Genomic DNA, 22,986 nt, shown 5'->3' on the forward strand with positions numbered 1-22,986 from the left:
TGACTAAGTCACCACCTGACACAATACACACACAGTGACATAACTAAATGAGCCCATGACATAATATAAACATACACACTGACACACACAGTGACTAAGTCACCACCTGACACAATACACTCACAGTGACTAAGTCACCACCTGACACAATACACACACAGTGACATAACTAGTGAGCCCATGACATAATATAAACATACACACTGACACACACAGTGACTAAGTCACCACCTGACATAATACACACACAGTGACATAACTAGTGAGCCCATGACATAATATAAACATACACACTGACACACACAGTGACTAAGTCACCACCTAACACAATACACACACAGTGACATAACTAGTGAGCCCATGACATAATATAAACATACACACTGACACACACAGTGACTAAGTCACCACCTGACATAATACACACACAGTGACATAACTAGTGAGCCCATGATATAATATAAACATACACACTGACACACAGTGACTAAGTCACTACCTGACACAATACACACAGTGACATTTTCACAACTAACAAGAGAGGCTGAGCCAGCTTACTCTTAAGAAAGACTACATATATAGCACTCAAGGGGTTAAATATGCGTAATATCCAAAAAGAGATACTGTATAGATAGTCAGACACGTGATGTGCAGTATTGACTAGGATTGACAACTAATAGAGGTTAAAAAATAACTTTTATTAGAAGCGCAATTTAAAATTGGAAAAAAACACACATTAAAAACACACTTAGGAGCCTATAGAAATGAATGGTAACTATTGATTAATAGGAGCTGGATACAACAGGTATCATAAAGTATTGACATACAAGGTAAAGAATACCTTATTGTTGTTATAAAATAAAGCGAGTTATTATCCTGCTGGCAATATGGGTCTTATAAATTTACTCAACTCAAGGGTGGTAGATGGTGCGTATAAGGTTATATCAAAAGTATAGGGTAGTATATGGACCGCTTAAATCAATAGGTTAGCGTTAGTACTCGTATAGTTAATGTAGTGTCACTATACCGGTCTTTACCCATAACTGGTTGACAAACCATCTGTTGTTGTTAACTTGAATAATAAAGCTTTCCCACTACTTAAGCCTTAGAAAAAAATTAGGCTCAAATAGTATACCTTGCTTTCATTATAAATTAGTAGGGAAATACTGAGGATACTTATATATTCAGGGACTGAGTGAACACGAATAATATGTAGTTAATGCCTTATGTTGAACAAATAACATAACCCAGTATAGGGTAATAATATAATTACACGTTCATTTTGAAAATAGCTGCTAGATCTGTACCACATGCAGCTTATGTATTCTACCGAACAAAATTAACTAAGTACCACTCACAAGCAGCACATTAATATAACTTCACAGCAGATAGGGCTTAACGAGTGTGCTGCTCAAACTATAGATAGTAACTACGGTATTAGTGCATACTATATTATTTGTATATAATCATATCAACAATGTGTCTGCAGATTGCCTGATATCACTCGGTCTGTACACAACCGATAGAGCTTGACAGCTGTGCTGCTCAATCTGTGAGTAGTGGCTTCGGTATTATCACATATAGCGTTACTTGTATATAATCATATCACCTATGTCTCCAGAAGATTGCCTTTTGGCACTCGGTCTGTGCACAACAGATAGAGCTTGGCAGATATACTGCTCAATCTGTGGATAGTAGCTTCAGTATTAGCGCATACAATGTTATTTGTATATAATTGCATCAACAGTGTGTCTGGCAAATTGCCTAATTTTTTAACCTCCATTAGTTGTCAATACTGCACATCACGTGTCTGACTATCTATACAGTATCTTTTTTTGGATATTATTACGCATATTTAACCCCTTGAGTGCTATATATGTACTCTTTCTCAAGAGTAAGCTGGCTAAGCCTCTCTTGTTAGTTGTTAAATTGTTCTTTTACTACATTGCACCTAACTTTCCTATTTACATTTAAAGTTTAAAGTGACAGAGTTCACGTATTACACTAGGAATAATAGGGGTAAAATAATTCTCCCTTTTTTCAGTAGTGCCATTGGTTCTCTCTCCCCCTTTTCTCACACACAGTGACATAACTAGTGAGCCCATGACATAATATAAGCATACACACTGACACACACACAGTGACTAAGTCACCACCTGACACAATACACACACAGTGACATAACTAAATGAGCCCATGACATAATATAAACATACACACTGACACACACAGTGACTAAGTCACCACCTGACACAATACACTCACAGTGACTAAGTCACCACCTGACACAATACACACACAGTGACATAACTAGTGAGCCCATGACATAATATAAACATACACACTGACACACACAGTGACTAAGTCACCACCTGACATAATACACACACAGTGACATAACTAGTGAGCCCATGACATAATATAAACATACACACTGACACACACAGTGACTAAGTCACCACCTAACACAATACACACACAGTGACATAACTAGTGAGCCCATGACATAATATAAACATACACACTGACACACACAGTGACTAAGTCACCACCTGACATAATACACACACAGTGACATAACTAGTGAGCCCATGACATAATATAAACATACACACTGACACACACAGTGACATAACTAGTGAGCCCATGACATAATATAAACATACACACTGACATACACACAGTGACTAAGTCACCACCTGACACAATACATACACAGTGACATAACTAGTGAGCCCATGACATAATATAAACACACACTGACTCACACACAGTGACTAAGTCACCACCTGACACAATACGGACAGTGACATAACTAGTGAGCCCATGACATAATATAAACATACACACTGACACACACACAGTGACATAACTAGTGAGCCCATGACATAATATAAACATACACAGTGACATAACTAGTGAGCCCATGACATAATATAAACATACACACTGACACACACAGTGACATAACTAGTGAGCCCATGACATAATATAAACATACACACTGACACACACAGTGACTAAGTCACCACCTGACACAATACACACACAGTGACATAACTAGTGAGCCCATGACATAATATAAACATACACACTGACACACACAGTGACTAAGTCACCACCTGACACAATACACACAGTGACATAACTAGTGAGCCCATGACATAATATAAACATACACACTGACACACACAGTGACTAAGTCACCACCTGACACAATACACACACAGTGACATAACTAGTGAGCCCATGACATAATATAAACATACACACTGACACACACAGTGACTAAGTCACCACCTGACACAATACACACACAGTGACATAACTAGTGAGCCCATGACATAATATAAACATACACACTGACACACACAGTGACTAAGTCACCACCTGACACAATACACACACAGTGACATAACTAGTGAGCCCATGACATAATATAAACATACACACTGACACACACAGTGACTAAGTCACCACCTGACACAATACACACAGTGACATAACTAGTGAGCCCATGACATAATATAAACATACACACTGACACACACAGTGACTAAGTCACCACCTGACACAATACACACACAGTGACATAACTAGTGAGCCCATGACATAATATAAACATACACCGGCTGACATAATAATACAAGCAGTGTTAAAAAAAAAAACACACACACACAACATAGATCTCAGGCACTACATATACACGTGGCTGTGTTGTTGATAGCATCATACATATACACGTGACTGTGTTGTTGATAGCATCATACATACACACGTGACTGTGTTGTTGATAGCATCATACATACACACGTGACTGTGTTGTTGATAGCATCATACATACACTAGATATTCCTATTCCACGTGTTTTATGGTGGGAAAGTTTTCTGAGGATATGATCTGTTCTACTCACTGTAAACTACCCCTGCATCCTGCATATTCTGTAGTGTAATAGAGGCACATTAGTCCCTAAGTTCTCTGTTACTGTTATACAGTTACTGACTGTGGTTATTTACATCTGAGGTGAACATTGTGCGCACAAACCCTGCTTACTTACCACCTATACATATCCTGCTGTAACAATCCTAGTGAGCTAATTTAGTAACAACAGCTCACCCTGATTCTCTCAGGCCGCAGTGCCTGAGTGAGAGATTGTCCCAGAAACTGAGAAGGGTCTAGCTGCAGACTGGAGCTCCACTCTAGACAGGAAACATGTGACCTCCACTCAAAGCTTTTTTCTTTGCTTTTTTTTTTTTTTTTTTTTAATCAACTTTAATGAAACAAACAAGCTATAGACAATCATTCTGAAAACGAAACATTTTGTAGCTTTCTTGCTCTTAATGTTCATTCACAGTGTTTTATGCAGATTGTGATTTATAAGGTAACCACTGTGAATGAACATTAACCCCTTAGTGACCAGACCATTGTTAAATTGCATTAAATCCCCTTACCACACGGTATCATACAGTCAATAGCGTTGCAGCATAATTGCCTAAGTAGCACACAGTAGCTGCTCTCACATCCAGTAATTTATTTTGCACATAAATACACATTGTTCTAAAGAACAAAACGACTGTTATATTTAGAAGTACCCTTATTTAAATTCAAGTAAAATAATGGATTTTATGCCCCTTGAAAGAAGATTGGAAACAATGTATATTTCTGTGTAATATGACTAACAAACATTTCACACCTTATATAAGGAAAATTAGTGGCTTATTACTTTGATGCTTTGGCTGTCAAAGGTTACTGCATTGCACCCCTCTTTACAGACAAAAGGTTAATCTATTAGTGAGTTCAATAACTGTTTAACCCCTTAGTGACTAGACCATTTTTACATTTTCTTACCCTTAAGGACCAGAGCTAGTTTTACATTTCTGCGGTGTTTGTGTTTAGCTGTAATTTTCCTCTTACTCATTTACTGTACCCACACATATTATATACCGGTTTTCTTGTCATTAAATGGACTTTCTAAAGATAACATTATTTTCATAATATCTTATAAATTACTATAAAAAATGTTATAAAATATGATGAAAAAATGTAAAAAAAAAAAAAACACAGTATTTCTAACTTTGACCCCCAAAATCTGTTACACATCTACAACCACCAATAAACTCCCATGCTAAATAGTTTCTACATTTTGTCCTGAGTTTAGAAATACCCAATGTTTACATGTTCTTTGCTTTTTTTGCAAGTTATAGGGCAATAAGTACAAGTAGCACTTTGCTATTTCCAAACTACTTTTTTTCAAAATTAACGCTAGTTACATTGGAACACTGATATCTTTCAGGAATCCCTGAATATCCATTGACATTTATATATTTTTTTTTAGAAGACATCCCGAAGTATTGCTAGGCCCATTTTGGTATATTTCATGCCACCATTTCACTGCCAAATGCAATCAAATAAAAAAAAAAGTTAACTTTTTCACAAAAAAAAAATTCTTACTGAAATTATTTATAAACAGCTTGTGTAATCATGGCACAAATGGTTGTAAATGCTTCTCTGGGATCCCCTTTGTTCAGAAATAGCAGACATATATTGTTTTGGCGTTGCTTTTTTGTAAAGCATAAATAAATAAATAAATAAATAAATATAATAAACACGTGTATTATGCCCAGTAGTGACGGAATTAATTCAGTAGCTTATAGTGAGTTTGTAGGGTTAATTTTATCTTTAGTGTAGTAGACAACCCAATGTATTGATCTAGGCCCATCTTGGTATATTTCATTTCACTGCCAAATGCAATAAAATACCAAAAAATTGTTCACTTTTTCACAAACTTTTGGTTTCTCACTGCAATTATTTACAAACAGCTTGTGCAATTATGGCACAAATGGTTGTAAGTGCTTCTCTGGGATACCCTTTGTTCTGAAATAGCAGACATTTATGGCTTTGGCATTGCTTTTTGCTAATTAGAAGGCTGCTAAATGCTGCTTCGCACCACACTTGTATTATGCCCAGCATTGAAGGTGTTAATTCATTAGCTTGTAGGGAGCTTGTACGTTTAATTTTCGCTTTAGTGTAGTAGACAACCCAAAGTATTGATCTAGGCCCATTTTGCTATATTTCATGCCACCATTTCACCGCCAAATGCGATCAAATAAAAAAAATTGTTAACTTTTTTTACAAACTTTGGGTTTATCACTGAAATTATTTACAAACAGCTTGTGCAATTATAGCACAAATGGTTGTAAATGCTTCTCTGGGATCTCCTTTGTTCAGACCCACCCCAAACAGCTCTCTAACCCCCCCTTTTACCTATTAGCGTACATGTTATGTACTTTCAGCTGTCTGCCAGTAGCCATTTTACTATATTTATTTGCTTTTATTTTTTTTTATATACAGTAGATATATAAAATAAAATCTGTAGAGTAGCTGCCCACCCTCATTCCCCTACCACCCTACCCTCTCCCAGTTTATTTTACTAATCTATTATACCCCTCTCCCTCCTTCCAGCTTCCAACTTTTTCCGTAGTATAAGTGGTTCCACACGCTCCTGCCCCTCTCAGACGCCCTACCACCTTCCTCCTGCCCCCTCCAGTGATGGTCCGCCCACCTGCCTCCCTCCTATCCTTCACACACCACCAACGATCGGCACCATCACTGGGACTCTCTGCAACGGTTGCTTAGAAAATGGTAATGCACTATGCCTCAATATTGAGGCATTGCTGCAATCTGTGTCCCTTTCTGCATTGTGCAGCGGTGGTGCCAATCGGTGGCGTGGGAGGGTAAGGAGGGAGGCAGGTGGGAGGCCCATCGCTGGAGGGGCTGGAGAGGCTGGGACCACTGCGCTGCATAAAAAAAATATGTTAAGATAGGGATAGAGGGATAGTGATAGATGGATAGAGATAAATGGATATAGGTATAGGGAGATAGGGATAGAGATAGAGGGATAGAGATAGAGGGATAAATGGATATGGATAGATGGACACAGCAATAGAAGGATAGAGGGATATATGGATAGGGATAGAGATAGAGGGATTGGTGATAGATATAGACGGGAGCGGGTGGTACCTCTGCGCTGCAGAAAATTAGATGTTGAAAGTGGCAGGGAGGGTAATAAACTGTTATTTTAAAAGGGTTAAAATCCTTTTGGGTCACTCATTTCTGTGATGATAAATACACGGCATGAACTTCATCATAGAATAGACAAATATAACAATCTGGGGCCAACTTTGCCACTTCATATATTTTATCTTATCTTTTTAAGTAAAGGTATTTAAAAAGGGTTAAAATCATTTGGGCCACTAATTTATGTGTGGATATTTACAGGGCATGAACCCCATTATAGAATAGACATGTTATCAACCTGGACCAACGCTTTTTATAGCAAAAAAATTGCAGGCAACCTTGCCATTTCATATATTTTACCTTTTCTAAATAAGTAATTGGTATTTAAAAACTTTTAAAATCCTTTGGAACGCTCATTAATGTGTGCTTATATACATGGCATAAGCCTTTCTATAGGATATACATGTTTTCAGCCTGTCACAATGCTTTTTATATCAAACAATCTGGTGCCAACCTTGCCACTTCATATATTTTACCTTTTCTGAATAAGTAACTGGTATTTTAAAAGGGTTAAAATCCTTTTGGTCACTTATTTCTGTGATGATATATACTCGGCATGAACATCTTCATAGAATATACATATTTTCAGCCGTGCCCAATGCTTATTATAGCAATTTTTTTGTGCCAACCTGGCCACTTCATATATTTTACCTTTTCTGAATAAGTAACTGGTATTTAAACTAGTATTTAAAAAGGGTTGAAATCCGATAGGTCACTCATTTCTGTGTGCATATATACAGGGCATGAACCACTTCATATTTTTAAGTTATAAGCCTGACCCAACGCTTTATATGGGGCAAACAAACTTGTGCCAACCTTGCCACTGAATATATTTTACCTTTTTTAAAAGTAACTTGTATTTAAAAAGGTTTAAAATTATTTGCGACACTCATTTCTGTGTGGATATATGTTCTAAGCCTGAACCAACAGTTTATATGGCAAACAAACAATTTTTTTTTTTTAAATGGACTTTAAAGTAACAATCAATAGACACAATAATTCAGAAAACTAAATATTTTGCTTTCCTGTTCTTAATGTTCATTCACAGTGGTTTATGCTGATTGTTATTAATAAGGTTAAATAAGCACATTCTTTACATTTACATATGTTCTGTTAGGGCAAAACTATAAGCAAAAGTAATGATTATTGTAAGTTATAAATACATCATCTCCGTAAATCACAGCTGGCTGCCATCAGGGGGTTACAGGGATGACTCCTGTCAGGGGCCAAATGGGCCAGGGTGCCCCATGAGGCAAGAACTATTATTTTCTTTAAACAATTTTGGCAGCCACCAGAGGGTACTACGGCACAGTGCTACTGAGTGTGGTCAATTTTATTAAAATGAGTAAAGCATTAGCATTTGAGAGGATTTTTGAGTGTGCACTAAACCACTATGCATAGTGTGAGACAGACTTGGCACTTAAAAGGATACTAAACAAAAAAAAAATATTTCTTGATTCAGATAGAGCATTCAATTTTAAGCAGCTGTTTAATTTACTTCTATTATCAAATTTTCTTCGTTCTATTCCTATATTTATCTGAAAAAGAAGAAATAAAAGCGTTTGAGCCGGCCCATTTTAGTTTGAGAACCTGGGTTACGCTTGCTTATTGGATGGCTAAATGCAGGCACCTATTAGCAAGCCCTATCCAGGGTACTGAACAAAAAATAGTCATGCTCCAAAGCTTTCATTTGCAGAGGAGGTAGGACTTCCATAGTAAATCTTCTTTATTTCTTTGTGCAATTTTGGATTGTAACTTCAGTGTGGTAGTAGTATGGTGGGGCCAGGGGTCCATAAAAACACTCTTTTTTTTTTAGCAATCTGCAGCAGTGTATTTATGATTATTTGACAATGCTGTAGAAATTCTATATTTAAAGCCATGCATAAAGGTTTCCTCCTTAATACACAAATGGTAGGTTCCCTTTTGAAAGATATTTTTTTAGTAATATATACATTTTAACTACATTCCAGTTTACTGCCCCTTTACGCAAGGACTTTACAGATGCAAGGAGGCATTTTATCTATGATTTTTACATCTGCATAACAAGTTATACTCTCAGACTAAGATTTGTCAGTGTGAAATGATACAGGTTAACTTAACACTGTTCAGCTTACACTACAGCTGACTTAATTTTGAAATACATACAAACGAGCCTAAATCATGCATTTAACCATATCTAATGGTATGAGACCTAGTGCCACGGCTTATGGTTCCACCAAGACCATATAGAGTACAGCATTTTCAAAATCCATAAGTACAGCTGACAGATGGGAACATGTTTACACCATAATTGAAGTGTTGCTCTTGTTTGGGGGAAAAAACACAAACATATGTCAACCTTTTAAAAGTACTTTTCTTCATCTAGCCATCTACCCATAACATTAATCTACAATTTTGAATTCATAGAATTTAATTTTTGTTTGCACATTTACAAATCTGATTGTTTAAAAAGTGATCTCTTAATTTCTGCAATTTTTTTTATCATGCATGTCACACACTGTTTTGTTGTTGTTTTTGTTGGTCTCTCTGTGAGAGTGGGTGTATATGTCTTTGTGCATTTTCTGTGTATGTCTGTGAGGGTGTGTGCGTATGTCTTTGTGCTTTTTCTATGTGTGTCCCTGTGAGGGTGGGTGTGTGTATGTATGTCTTTGTGTATTTTCTCTTGATGCCTCTGTGAGGGTGGGTGTGTATGACTTTTTTTTATGTGGATGTCTCTTTGAGGGTGGGTGTGTGTATGTATGTATGTATGTCTGTGTTTTCTGTGGATGTCTCTCTGAGGGTGTGTGAGTATGTCTGTGTGTTTTCTTTGGTTGTCTCTGTGAGGGTGTGTGTATGTCTGTGCAGTTTCTGTGGGTGTCTCTCTGAGAGTATATGTCTCTCTGTTTTCTCTGGATGTCTCAGTGAGGGTGTGTGTGTGTCTCTATGTCTTTGTGTGTTTTATGTGGTTGCCTCTCTGTGTGTTGATGGGTATATTATGTTAGTGGGTGACTTGTAACCGACACATGAGGGCATTTTGAAACTCATGATTTTCTGTAATACAGCAAACAATACCCACAACTTCCTTTAACATGTTTCTTAGATAGACATATATGGACATTTTATGTTACTCCTATAAATGCATTTCCTGTAGCCTCATGATGTGAGACTGCTATATAACTGCTGTGTATACTTACAGTAAACGGAACTAGTGAGAAACACTCTCTGTGCTTGTGTGCTTTCTTGCTGTTCCCCGGAGCTCTGGAGAATCGTGTTGTGGCACCCTATCAGCCAGTGTTAAGGAGGAAAGGTGTACCCCAACATGTGTTTGTGTGTGTGTGTGTGTGTGTGTGTATGTCTTTGTGTGTTTTCTGTGGGTGTCTCTGTGGTTGTGTGTGTGTGTATATGTCTTTGTGTGTTTTCTGAGGCTGTCTCTGTCAGTGTTTCCTTGGGTGTATGTGCAAGTTTGAGTTTGTGTGTGTGTCCATTGTCTGTTCCTTTTTAGGAAATTTTGACCTTACTACTGATTACTCACATCTTTCTACAGTGTTTGATACTAATGAGACCTTTCGGAAGTCAACAATCCACCATTTAGGATTGAAATTATTTTTTTAGGCAGTTCAGGGCTCTTCCTTTCAGCCACTGCATGCTGTTGTCATCATTTAGTTGGCATCTTCCTTGACAAAAAAATAATCACAAATCCATATTTTCTTTAGTAAATCTCCTTTTTTGAAAAAACTGTAGTCTACCTCATTACTTGTCAGGTCAATGTAAACAAGTGCTGAGTGTCTGTGTGGGTGTCTGAGATTGTTTGTGTCTTTCTTTGCGTGTCTGCTAGAGTTTCTATATGTGAATCCTTATGTGTGTGTGTTTCTGTGTTTGTGCATATAAGTTTTAGTCATTTGGTAAAAAATTGCACATCAAAGGGGGGGGGGGGGTCATGATCAATGGTTAAGTCAGGGTCCACAAAATTTCTAGTGGCAGCCCTGATCACAGGATTAACTTTACCATCATCTTGATTTTTCATGTTTTAACTACTGTTTAAATTCACAATATTTAAACTCAAGGTCAGAAACCATTTGAATTTATAACCCTAACCTTATACTATGAAAGCAGAAGCAACAATAGGCTACTGCTATATATATACTGTTATCTATAATTTTCTTGTACCTTCATACTTGTGGTAGTGTGTTAGTAAAGCACTGACTCAGAAATGGTGTTAATTATATATATATTTTTTTATTATCAATAATTTAAACAGAAACACACCACCACCCCTTGTCCATCAGTCATTTGTTGAACATGGCATTAACTTGGAGGCCCTGTTGGTCAAGACATGCCTGCAAAAACAACTCCATGTCTTCTCTGTGCTGAAATACAAAGAGGAAGGGCTCCCTTGCTTCTGGTTCTTCTCTTTGCATCACGTTATCTATGGCCTTCTGGCGTTCCTCTTCATTCATTGACACATAACTTGGCATGGTTTTGCGCCCACAGAACAGTGCCTCATTCTTGACAACCCATTGTATAGCAATGTGTAGATCTTTAATGATTGCTGGCTCCTGTGTCAAGAGCATGGGAGGAAACTTAGTCATAGTCAGAATCAAAACTGTTATTTTCATAATAAATCAAAAATCAAGTCAAGGGACACTCAAGTCAAAAACAAACTTTTATGAATCAGAAAGAACATGCACTTTCCAATTTAGTTCCATTATTAAATTTAGCACTATCTTTGTATATGCACATTTTATAAGGAACAAGATCAAACTCCTACCTCATTTCAAAAGAGGGACCCCCCCCATGTGTCAAAAATGTGAAATGTGGTGGGCAGGTGTGGGGCTTAAAAAATCATAATACCAAAGTAATATAAATAAAATTATAAATAAAGATATATATTTTAATATTTCTAGGCAGCAAATCAAACACAAGCACAAACCACTGGTATAGCTGTGTGAGCTCTGTATTTAATTAGCCTTTGCAGAGACAGTGCTAAATATTTTTATCTTAATTGGACATTTAATAATATATTCTTTAACACTGCTCTCTGCATTCCCCATTAATATTATAGATTCTGGCCTTTAAAGTTAGCAAAAATGCACAGTAACACAATCTACACATATACATGTACACACAGTCAAATACACAGAAACACACACTACATAGCATACACTTACACATGCAGATACACACACACTACATAGCATACACTTACACATGCATGCAGACACACACACACACACTATATAGCATACACTTACACATGCAGACACACACACACTACATAGCATACACTTATACATGCAGATATACATACACACTACATAGCTTACACTTATACATACATATACACACACACAATACATATTATTCACTTACACATGCAGATACACACACACTACATAGCATACACTTAGACATGCAGACACACACACACTACATAGTATACACTTACACATGCAGATACACACACATCATAGCTTACATTTATACATGCAGACACACACACACTTATACATCCAGATACACTACACACACACGTATACATACAGATACACACACACTACACAGCTTACAATTATACGTGCAGATACACACACACTACATAGCATACACATACACATGCAGATACACACACACTACATAGCATACACTTACACATGCAGACACACACACACTACATATTATACACTTACACATGCAGATACACACACTTTATAGCTTACATTTATTCATGCAGACACACACACACACACTTATACATCCAGATACACACACACGTATACATACAGATACACACACACACACTACACAGCTTACAATTATACATGCAGATACACACACATACACACACACTACATCATATATGGGTATCTGTAACTCACTGTATGGGGTCCTGGGGTTGACAAGCACAGTAGCTGGCAGTCTGAGGCTGCCACTGTTCGTTACCCTGGTGTTAGCACTGCTCATTGTATAAAACTGAAGGCATGCTAGTATTATCACTAGGGGTAAATGTCATCACTACCAGGGGTTAGAGGTCATCATTACCTGAGATCAGAGGGTATACAGCCTTCCTACTCCTGCTTAACCCACACACCATTACTTTTCAACAAGGAATCTAACAGATATATAACCCTGGGAGAGAAAAGCCAGCTGCTTCTCAGTATGTGCCTAATAGAAATAAAATTTGATTTTTTATTTTATTTTAAATGCATGGGGCAATGTGGGACAGATGGCTAGCAATCTGGGACAGACCCCTAAAATCGGGACTGTCCTGCGAAAATCGGGACAGTTGGGGGGTATGCATACTGAGTATGTGCACAAGCACACAGGGTATATGTATTATTTGAAATTCAGAGTAGGTGTTAAATAATTGTTTTTTTTAATATGCACTTGTTACTTATTCAATTCTACAGCGTTGAGGGGTCCTTTAACTCTTTATTTACAATATTGCTGAAAGTGAACACTGACCTGACTAACTTCCGCGAACTTGCATTTTCCCAGTTTGAATACTGGCAAGTGTTGACCCTGAAGGACAGCTTTTGACTCGTCTGTCCAGTGTGCAAAAAGCTTGCCGTAACTTAATGTAAAAATTGGGATATGATTAATGTGTCTAAACTTTGAGACAGCATTGTCTGAAAGCATAAAGATAAATACCTTCGGAGATCAAAGTTTTCCATCAACAACAGGCACCACCATTTCCGCAAGGACGGCATGTCTAACTCTAAAAAATCAATATGAACTTTCGCACATTTAATTATTTAATATTCCATTGCTTTCTAAATATTAAAAAAGCAACCTACCATGGTGTAATCAAAAGGGGCATCCAATGCCACGTACAACAAAGCAGACTGTTGATTTAAAGAAAAAAAATCACTTAAAACTTCATAAGCTAATGTAAATTTATTTTAAATTTCTGAAAACATTTGAATGACAGAAAACTTACTATCAGCATGAAGATGCCGCAGTCAATTCCAAAAGTCTTGGCTGGGAAAGCCCTTTGTTATAGCAATGGAAATAAAGGCCCTTTAGTTATTCCCTTAAATAAATAAACCCCTTCTATGAAAAATTAATTTATATATGTAAATAATCATACTGTCACACTTACATACCTCCAATTCAAAGCCGTTTATTACAGACCACTCCACTGGACTAATTTTCTCTGCAAGCTTCCTGTTTGAAAATATTGTTACATGCACAAGTTATTCAACATCATCATGACAGGTCCAAATTACAACTGTTAAAGGGACACTCAATTAAAAAAAAAAAATTATGAATCAGAGCAGCTTTTTTAAGACACTTTCCAATTTGCTTTAGTGAAAAAAACAGACAATGAATTGTGCACAAAATATTTATTCCACATTTGTATTTAAAGGGACAGTATAGTCAAAATTAAAGTTTCATTATTCAGATAGGAATTGCAATTTTAATCAACTTTCAAATGTACTTTTATCATCAAATTTACTTTGTTCTCTTGGTAGTCTTATTTGAAACAAAACCTAGGTAAACTCATATGCTAATTTCTAAGCCCCTAAGGTCTGCCTCTTATGAAATGTTTTTGAAATTCCTTTTCACAACAAGAGACTGAAAGTACACGTGGGCCATATAGATAACACTGTGTTCAGGCACAGGGGGTTATTTAAAGGGACACTCAGGTTAAATTCAATTTTCATCATTCAGATACAGCATGTCATTTTAAACAACTTTCCAATTTACTTCCATTAAAAAAAAAAATGTGCACAGTCTTTTATATTTACACTTTGTGAGTCACCAGATCCTACTGAGCATGTGCAAGAATTCACAGACTATATGTATTTGCATTTGTGATTGGCTGATTGCTATCACATGGTACAAGGGGAGTGGAAATAGACATAACTTTGAAATTTGTTATAAAAAAATCTACTACTCATTTGAAGTTCAGACTAAGTGCTATTGCATTGTCTTGTTATCTTGCATTTGTTGATTATGCAAAGCTAATGTGTTGACTGGTCCTTTAAGATTTAGCACAAAACAATGCTAAAAGCAAATAAATAGATAATAACCAGTCACAGTCATGTGATCAGGTGGCTGTCAGAAGGTTCCTAGATACAAGGTAATCACAGAGGTAAAACGTATATTAATATAACTGTGTTGGTTATGCAAAACTGTGGAATGGGTAATAAAGGCATTATCTATCTTTTAAAACAATAAAACTTCTATTGTAGACTGTCCCTTTAAATACGAGGTAGGGGCGTACATGTCAGGAGCATAGTCTCCTCATTTTTAAACCTTGCTTACTCCATGGTGAAATAAGACTGCCTTGAAAAATAATATTCAGTATAAAGATAATCATAGCTCCCGCTTTAGAAGGAGCTTAGCCTCATATAGTTGGCATTAAAAATTGTGACTCAGACGCTAAATATAACTCCCAATATCAAAGGCTATGTGAAATATAACATAAAATCTTTTACATTTGTTTAAAGCAGCACTATTATACTCTCACAACCTAGGAGTTAAAGTGTATGTGTGGTGCCTGTAATACATTTCCTAATAAAGTTGTAAGAATGAATGATAAGCAGTAGAATCACACATGAGGTGTACAATTCATATATATACTGTATGTTTATACATATACTGTATGTGTATATATATATATATAAATATATATCACATATATATATATATATATATATATATATATATGTGTGTGTGATATATAAATATATAGCTCTTCTAAGAAAAGCAAAGGAAAGTTGCAAAAATGTTTAGCTAATTAAGGGGTTAAGAACATTTAAAGCCTATGGAAGTTACTGATGTTTATTTTTTACTATTAGAATCAGGGGCAGAAGTCAGTGAGGTAGATTTATGTCATATAAGGTTGTCTGGTTAAAGGCGGCACAAAGAGAAGGGGGGGATCTGCTGGTAGCAAGGAGTTGGTTATGCATGTGCTGTTCTTCTCTGTGCAGAGAAGTGATCATGGACCTGATTGTGCAGCCAGTCATGGGAAGTAAATAAAAAAATTAGCTGTGCGAAGGTCTAAAACTGAAGCCTACCCTACAGGTCTTCTTATCAGCAAACGGCCCTTAGCCCCCTCCCCGCTCCTGAGTAATTATAATTATATGATTGTTTATTCAACGAGTCAAAGGTTCCTTCCTTCTCTTACCAAACATGCAATAATAAGTTTTTTTGTTTTTTTACAAATAGCGTTATGTACATTTGTTTTTTAAGAGCTTTTCTTGTCTGACTCTTGCTGACACTGTACAATAGCCTTTAAAGGGACAGTATACACTCATTTTCATATAACTGCATGTAATAGACACTACTATAAAGAATAAGATGCACAGATACTGATATAAATATCCAGGATAAAACTGTTTAAAAACTTACTTAGAAGCTGTCAGTTTGGCTCTGTTGAAAAGGTAGCTGGAAAGCCCACTGCAAGTGGCAAATAAGACCCTCCCCCCCCCCTTCTTTTGCATATGAAAAGACCCTTTACACAAACAGGAGCAAGCTGGAGAAGGTAGCTGACGGTATTCACATAAAACTTTGGGGCCTGGTTAGGAGTCTGAAAATAAGAGCAATGTTATTTAAAAATAAGCAAAACTATAAATTTATTTTTTTAAAAAACTTTATGGGCTATATAAATAGATAATCTACAAAACATTTATGCAAAGAAAAAATGAGTGTATAATGTACCTTTAAGTACGGAGCACAGACGGTATGTGCATTGTGCTGTGTGATACACATACAGTGTCCTGGATTCCATAATTTTGATGCCAAGTAAATGGTAAATTGAAGCAGCACTATGTAGAAGCATTCCTATGCGACCCAGTAAACATGGTGTTGCGACCCAGTAATGCGACCCAGTAAACATGGTGTTGCGACCCAGTAATGGGTCGCAACCCGTGGTTTGAAGAACCCTGCTCTAGACCGCTTCATTTTAATAATACCCAAAGATTATTAAAATATAATATATATATATATATAAAGTTTTAATATAATAAAAAGGTGATCCATCACATTACCTAGTTTAGAAGCAAGAATGTGAATGCACTGTATGTTTGAACACACTAAAGATCAGTAGAACATGATCTGGGATCTTAACCTGGAACACTAAACAGGTTCCCACTCATGCAAAAACCGAACATAATTACTAAATTGGGACCTCAAGAGTGACACATATTGCTCGCCATCAAATCCTGACTTTCTCTTAGTGCATAGCGAGTCGAGAAGGAAAATTTCAGTTTTACCTGGCTTCATGACCTAAAATACAGTTACTCATGAAGTAAAACAATATCATTGCAACGACAGTGATCAGAAACAATGACTAGGTGGGCAAAGTTGTTAAACAATGTGCTAATGATTCAATGTCGTAAAAAAATGTAATAAATTAAACACCAACACCAACACAAAAAAAGATAACACATATCAAATTAGAACAATAATATTAAATTATCTGTGCAGGGGGTAGATAAAAGTTGTTAAGTAGCACAATATCTTTAACACAGAGGCCAACAGGTGATCTGTGAGTCTGGATTGGCTTTCTTTTTTTGTATTGTATTTTTTTTGTCATAAGACTGTTACTTACACACAACTGGAAATGCCCAGGTGTCCATAGAGGGAGAACAATAACATCTTTCCCTTGAGCATCATTCTGAAACAGAGTAGAATTGAAGTATGCAGTACTCTGAATAACCTAAATTCTAAAAAGAATTTAGGTCACTTTTTAAAAATAAACATTACACTTTGATATACTTACAGGAAAGTATTTAAATGGATCACAGTTGTAGGGTGGAAGCCATGTCCGGGTGACATACAGACTTTCAATGTAAATGCTTATCCCCTAGAAAATGGTACATATCACATATGAACAAACCAAAAGTAAAATAAAGGTGAAATCATCAAAATTCAATATAATATACAATACCTTTGACTGTACAATTTCCTGAATGATCTCTAAACAGGCATTTCCAACCTGAAAGATACACAAATCAGGCAAATGTAATACATATATATTGTATAAACAAAATAAAGATACACTTACTGTAGATTCCATTTCTTTGTTTAAACCTAATGTCCAAAAATCTTCACGTGTGAGACATGCTTTAGAAGTCTCAACAATCAACTCATCTTTGGGTCTGCTGATGTCCAGTACATAGTTGAGCTGATAGCAATAATACAAAAAGTAAGACATCAGACATGGTGGTTGAACAAATAAAGCTGTATATATGAACAGCTTGGTGACATGTGAAACATAAAGAAATTTTAACATACAAGCTGTTGTTGACCAGGGTGAGGTACAGAAGACCATGACGAAAGGCATGCCAAAAGCATGCCAAAATGTTCTCCAGTTTGGTGATAGCTTCACACTGTGGTCCACACAGGTCGGAAGGAGTTGCATCAGTTGTCTTGATATCAGAAGTCCTGTCGTTTGCATTTTCAAGGAGCTCTATAGAAATATGGACACGATTTTGTTTTGTACAAAAACAATTTATGGAATATTAATTAAAGAATGCAATTGCAAAAAATAATTCAATGGTATACTCGAAGAGCATGCATTTAAATTCAGCATGTAAATAAGTCATTTATGAGCCCTCAGCAACAATAAGATATTGACTGTAAGATTACCACATCACCTATAGATAACAAACACTTAAATTCAGAATAAGAAACCTCACCAGTGATACTTGACATTAAAGGTGCACATTCCAGCACTGTTTCCGTGCTTTCTGGTTTGTGTGTATATGAGGATTGTAGTGCTGGGGACACAAATAACATAGCAATAAGTAGATAAAATGTCAAACAAATGTATATATGTAAATACTAACAGTATGTCAATTCAACACTGATAAGCAATTTATCATTCACCTATGACAGCTTGTCTGAATGCAGACAAGGTGATGTTACTCAACTGTCCAAGACGGTGGCCACATCTTAGCTGCCTCTCCAGAAGTTGATTATTGGTGACAGTGTTATGGAGATGAATTACACTTCTCACCAAAAAAACGTTTGTGGAGGGACTCATATTAGTTAAAAAGTAGTTACTTTTACGCATTTTTGAGAAAAACTGTTCCACAACTTGACTATTTAGCCATCCTTTTAACTCTGGGACAAGTTGAATTCTGTGCAGTATGTCCTTGGGGTCTTTGGTATTCCTCTCATGAAAGCGGTCATAAAGAACATAATGGTCTGATGATCCAGTGATTGGATGTGCATTTTCCTTAGCACATTCCACCCTTCCATGCAGCCATGGCAGACACACATGCAATCTTCCATCCTGTGCTGCCTTCACATTTTCTTCTGTGGGTTGAGCCAGTCTACCCTCATGTGGCTGGAATGGCAGTGTGTTGGGAACCCTCAAGTTGGTGTGTGCTGCCAAACCTCTTGCAAAGTCATACACACAGATGTTTGGCATGTGCTTCCAGGAGAGGAGTAGGTCAGCAAAGTCCCTGGGGCTTTCCGCACAAAGATTAAATTTAATGCTGTATACAATGCCATGCGGACATAGTATTACTGACCATCCACCTGGGAACAAATATTTAACAACTTGTAAAGTTTGTTAATCTAAACTACTTAATACTACAATCTACTAAAATATTGTGTAACTTACCAGAAGCACCCCAAATGCTTTGAAAGACCTTATCATACATCTGTCTACTCTTCATCTTATCCCTCAGTCTGGTTAGGAGAGCAAAACGGGATCCCTTGGAATCGATATTGCAGGCTTTGCACAATTTTCACACTACTCCAACCTGTCCATATTTATGCAAAACAGAAAATGGAACATTGACTGTACATTATGTTATATCATCAGACAACTTCAAAGCAACATCACCTTTTGTTTTGTCAGCTCATCAATCAGACGGTCCTCCGTGATACTGTTCAGCTGTGCTTCATCTGAAGATGTGCATGTCCTTACTTTTTTAAACTCAGTGTTGAGCACAGTGTCACTATTACAGGTTTCACTCCCAATCCATGCTGCCCAGTGTTCGTAAGTTGGTCTAACAGTAAATGGATTATTTGCACTGCCTAAAGAAAATTAGTACATTATTTAGAATCTAAATGACTTTACAATATTGAATCAGATTACAAAATAGGTATTACAGATTACTTACTTGTGAAAAAAACACGGTCTATCATCTCTAGATGAACAGAGTTCCAAAAACCTTCAATCTCATGTTCACCATTGAAGTCTTCTGGGGGTACTTTGAGGTCACTCACTAAAATGAATTGCACCATTAGAAACATGCAAGTACTCTGTGGACAGTAAACACAGAAGTATATAAAAATTAATTACCTTTTAGGTTGAAAACCCCTTTTCTGTGTAAATCCATGACTACAACAGGCGGGTAAAATCCACAATTAATGCAGGAGTAGGTGTACTCTGTGTCAGTCAAAGCCTCAAAGTGGGAATAAGCATGAAATATGGCATCTCTGGAAGGAAACTTCTCTTGTCTTAACCCCTCCAATGAGTCGATCATCCTTGAAACAGACACATTGTTCTAAAGTATGATGCAAAGTTTATGATTAAACATTCACAATTTTGACATACACCAACATAACATACACAAACATACCACATGATTTTCATTTTACAATTACTTATTCAAAATAACATAATTGAAAAAATACACACTTCTAAGGAAGTAGACAACAACTAATGAGAAGAAATAATTATGAGAATAAATAATACTCACCCCTACATTTTCCCTGAGAAAAAGGCAAAGTTCAAGAGACAGAAAAATATGGTCATCAAAGTTTTGAAGGGCATCTTTCCACTCCTGGTACCTGTACACCATATTACATCTTCTATGGCATGTTGAAATGTCTGTAAAAGACAAATTACATTGATTTCAACACATTAGTATATAAGCTATTATTACTCAGAATTGAAAAATTAGGAGTTAGTACTATTTATTTAAACTTACTCTCAATCAGGCCCATCATGCTGACAATACGAGCTTTATCAGTAATCTGCACAGCCTCTTCAAGTTTGGGATGACCAGGGCATAACTGGCACATTGTTTCAAGTGGAATGAACCGTTTTGGATATTCCATTTTACTTTTTTGTGCTATGACACCTTTTGGTAGTGTATATGGGATTTTTTTTCTTTAAATATGTAGCGCACAATTCACTACACAGCTGTATTGTCAAGAAGTCCAGAACCCTCCTTAGACATCAACAATGGTGAGCCTGGTGGTGTTGGCACCTTCGTTCTGAATACATCCCTTTGTGTTTGAAAGAGATGCCATTTTGAAATGTTTTTATGAGTACATGATGTTCTTGGCTTTGCACAGGCACAATGCCAGGTGTTCTTTTCTCTGTTGAAGGTCACAAATATTCTTCCAAGACGGCAAAAATTGTGTGTTTCAGGCTCATGAATGGAGAGACATATCTGTGATGGGGATGAACCAAAATCCACAATCACAGAAAGTGGAACATGCGGCATCTGAGCAGCTTTATGCCTCTTTAAACATATTACAGCCTTTGCCTCACCAAAGAATTTGAAGAGCACCATTTCCCTCAGGATATCTTCTTGAAGGAATACCTCTGCAACAGTTCCTCTGCAGTAATCTAGTGAGTGGACATGCTCACATAAACTGTAGCCCAGTCCACTACGCTGAGCCAGCAACTGATATTGCAGACATTCCTCCAACTCACATCTGACTAAATGATCTTGACCCCAGGTTTTCCTCTGCACGTGTACTGGCACGGAAAATCCACGCTTAGTTCTCTGCACAGCAAATATGCCATTTGTCTCATCAACATTGAAACTCTGTAGATGACAGGCCTGGGTAATATCTTGTGACAAATTTGCATGCTTTCTCAAAATGTGTGTTTTAAAGTTTTTCCTGCGAAGAATAAGGCTACACTGAGGGCATTTCACAGAATTTGCATATATTTTAGCTGCAGCCGGAACAGATGGCAGTGCATATGTGTGTTCTAACAGTGGGCTTGGCAATGAACAGGATGCAGCAGGTGGTGGGATCAGCACTGGAGAGGGTTCAGTGGATGGTGGGATCAGCACTGGAGAGGGTACAGGGGGTGGTGGTTTCGGCACTTCAGAAATTTCACACAACAATAAATGCCTTTCCATATCCACCCAGCGTAGAACTGTTCTTTTACAAAGATGGCAGTGATAATGTCCAACCGGCCGGCACGGTAGCCTGCACCGACATATGATTTTGTCTGTAAGAGAAATAAAATATTAATAAAGTGGAATTAAAATATAAACAATGTATCCAACTTTCTCAGTCTGCACATTTATAGACTTTAACTTAAAAAAATACATTACAATCCCCTATAATAAAAAAAAAATAATGTTGGTAGGGACAAAAAAAACAACACAAATAAATTCAAGAAGCAATGTGGTAAACAGAAGGACATATTTATTAAAAACAAGGCTTATAACTGTATGTCATGCCGGTGCTGTATGTATTTCAATAAAACATTTCTTGCATTGAATTGAATGGGAACTTCAAAGTTTAAAGGGACATTATACACTAGATTTATCTTTGCATAAATGTTTTGTAGATGATCTATTCATATAGCCCATGCATGTTTTTTTTTTTTTTAAAAAAGGATAGTTTTGAACATTTTTAAATAACATTGCTGTTATTTTCAGACTCCTAAACAAGCCCAAAAGTTTTAGAAGAATACTGATGTATTACTCCTCCAGCTTGCTCCTGTTTGTGTAAAGAGTCTTTTCATATGCAGAGGAAGGGGGAGGGGAGAGTGTCTGATATTTCCCACTTACAGTGGGTGTTCAAGTAATCTTTTCAAAAGAGTTAAGTTGGGAGCTTCTAAAAGTTTATAAACGGTTTTATGCTGGATTTATATATCAGTATCTGTGCATATCTATGCTGTCTTATTTCTAGTAGTGTCTATGAAGTTTCCTGAAAATTGGTGTATACTGTCCCTTTAAGTGCAGGGTATAATATTTATACAAGAAAATATAT

General features: G+C 36.6%; 2 protein-coding genes across 3 annotated transcripts in view; one reads left to right on the forward strand and one right to left on the reverse strand.

Moving 5' to 3' along the window:
• The window catches only part of SUPT3H (SPT3 homolog, SAGA and STAGA complex component), a 1,388,329-nt gene extending 1,384,132 nt beyond the window's left edge, over positions 1 to 4,197 (reverse strand). Inside the window, exon 1 of one of the 2 annotated variants that reach the window (XM_053709596.1) lies at positions 4,058 to 4,197. The gene's annotated coding sequence lies outside the window, so the exon portion shown is untranslated. The remainder of the gene's footprint in view (positions 1 to 4,057) is intronic. The other variant, XM_053709597.1, reaches the window with a different exon arrangement.
• Positions 1 to 22,986, forward strand: part of RUNX2 (RUNX family transcription factor 2) — a 287,535-nt gene that overhangs the window by 72,985 nt on the left and 191,564 nt on the right. The window lies entirely within an intron of this gene.

Source organism: Bombina bombina, chromosome 4 (genome assembly GCF_027579735.1).
Source record: "Bombina bombina isolate aBomBom1 chromosome 4, aBomBom1.pri, whole genome shotgun sequence".
In the NCBI taxonomy this organism is placed as follows: Eukaryota; Metazoa; Chordata; class Amphibia; order Anura; family Bombinatoridae; genus Bombina; species Bombina bombina.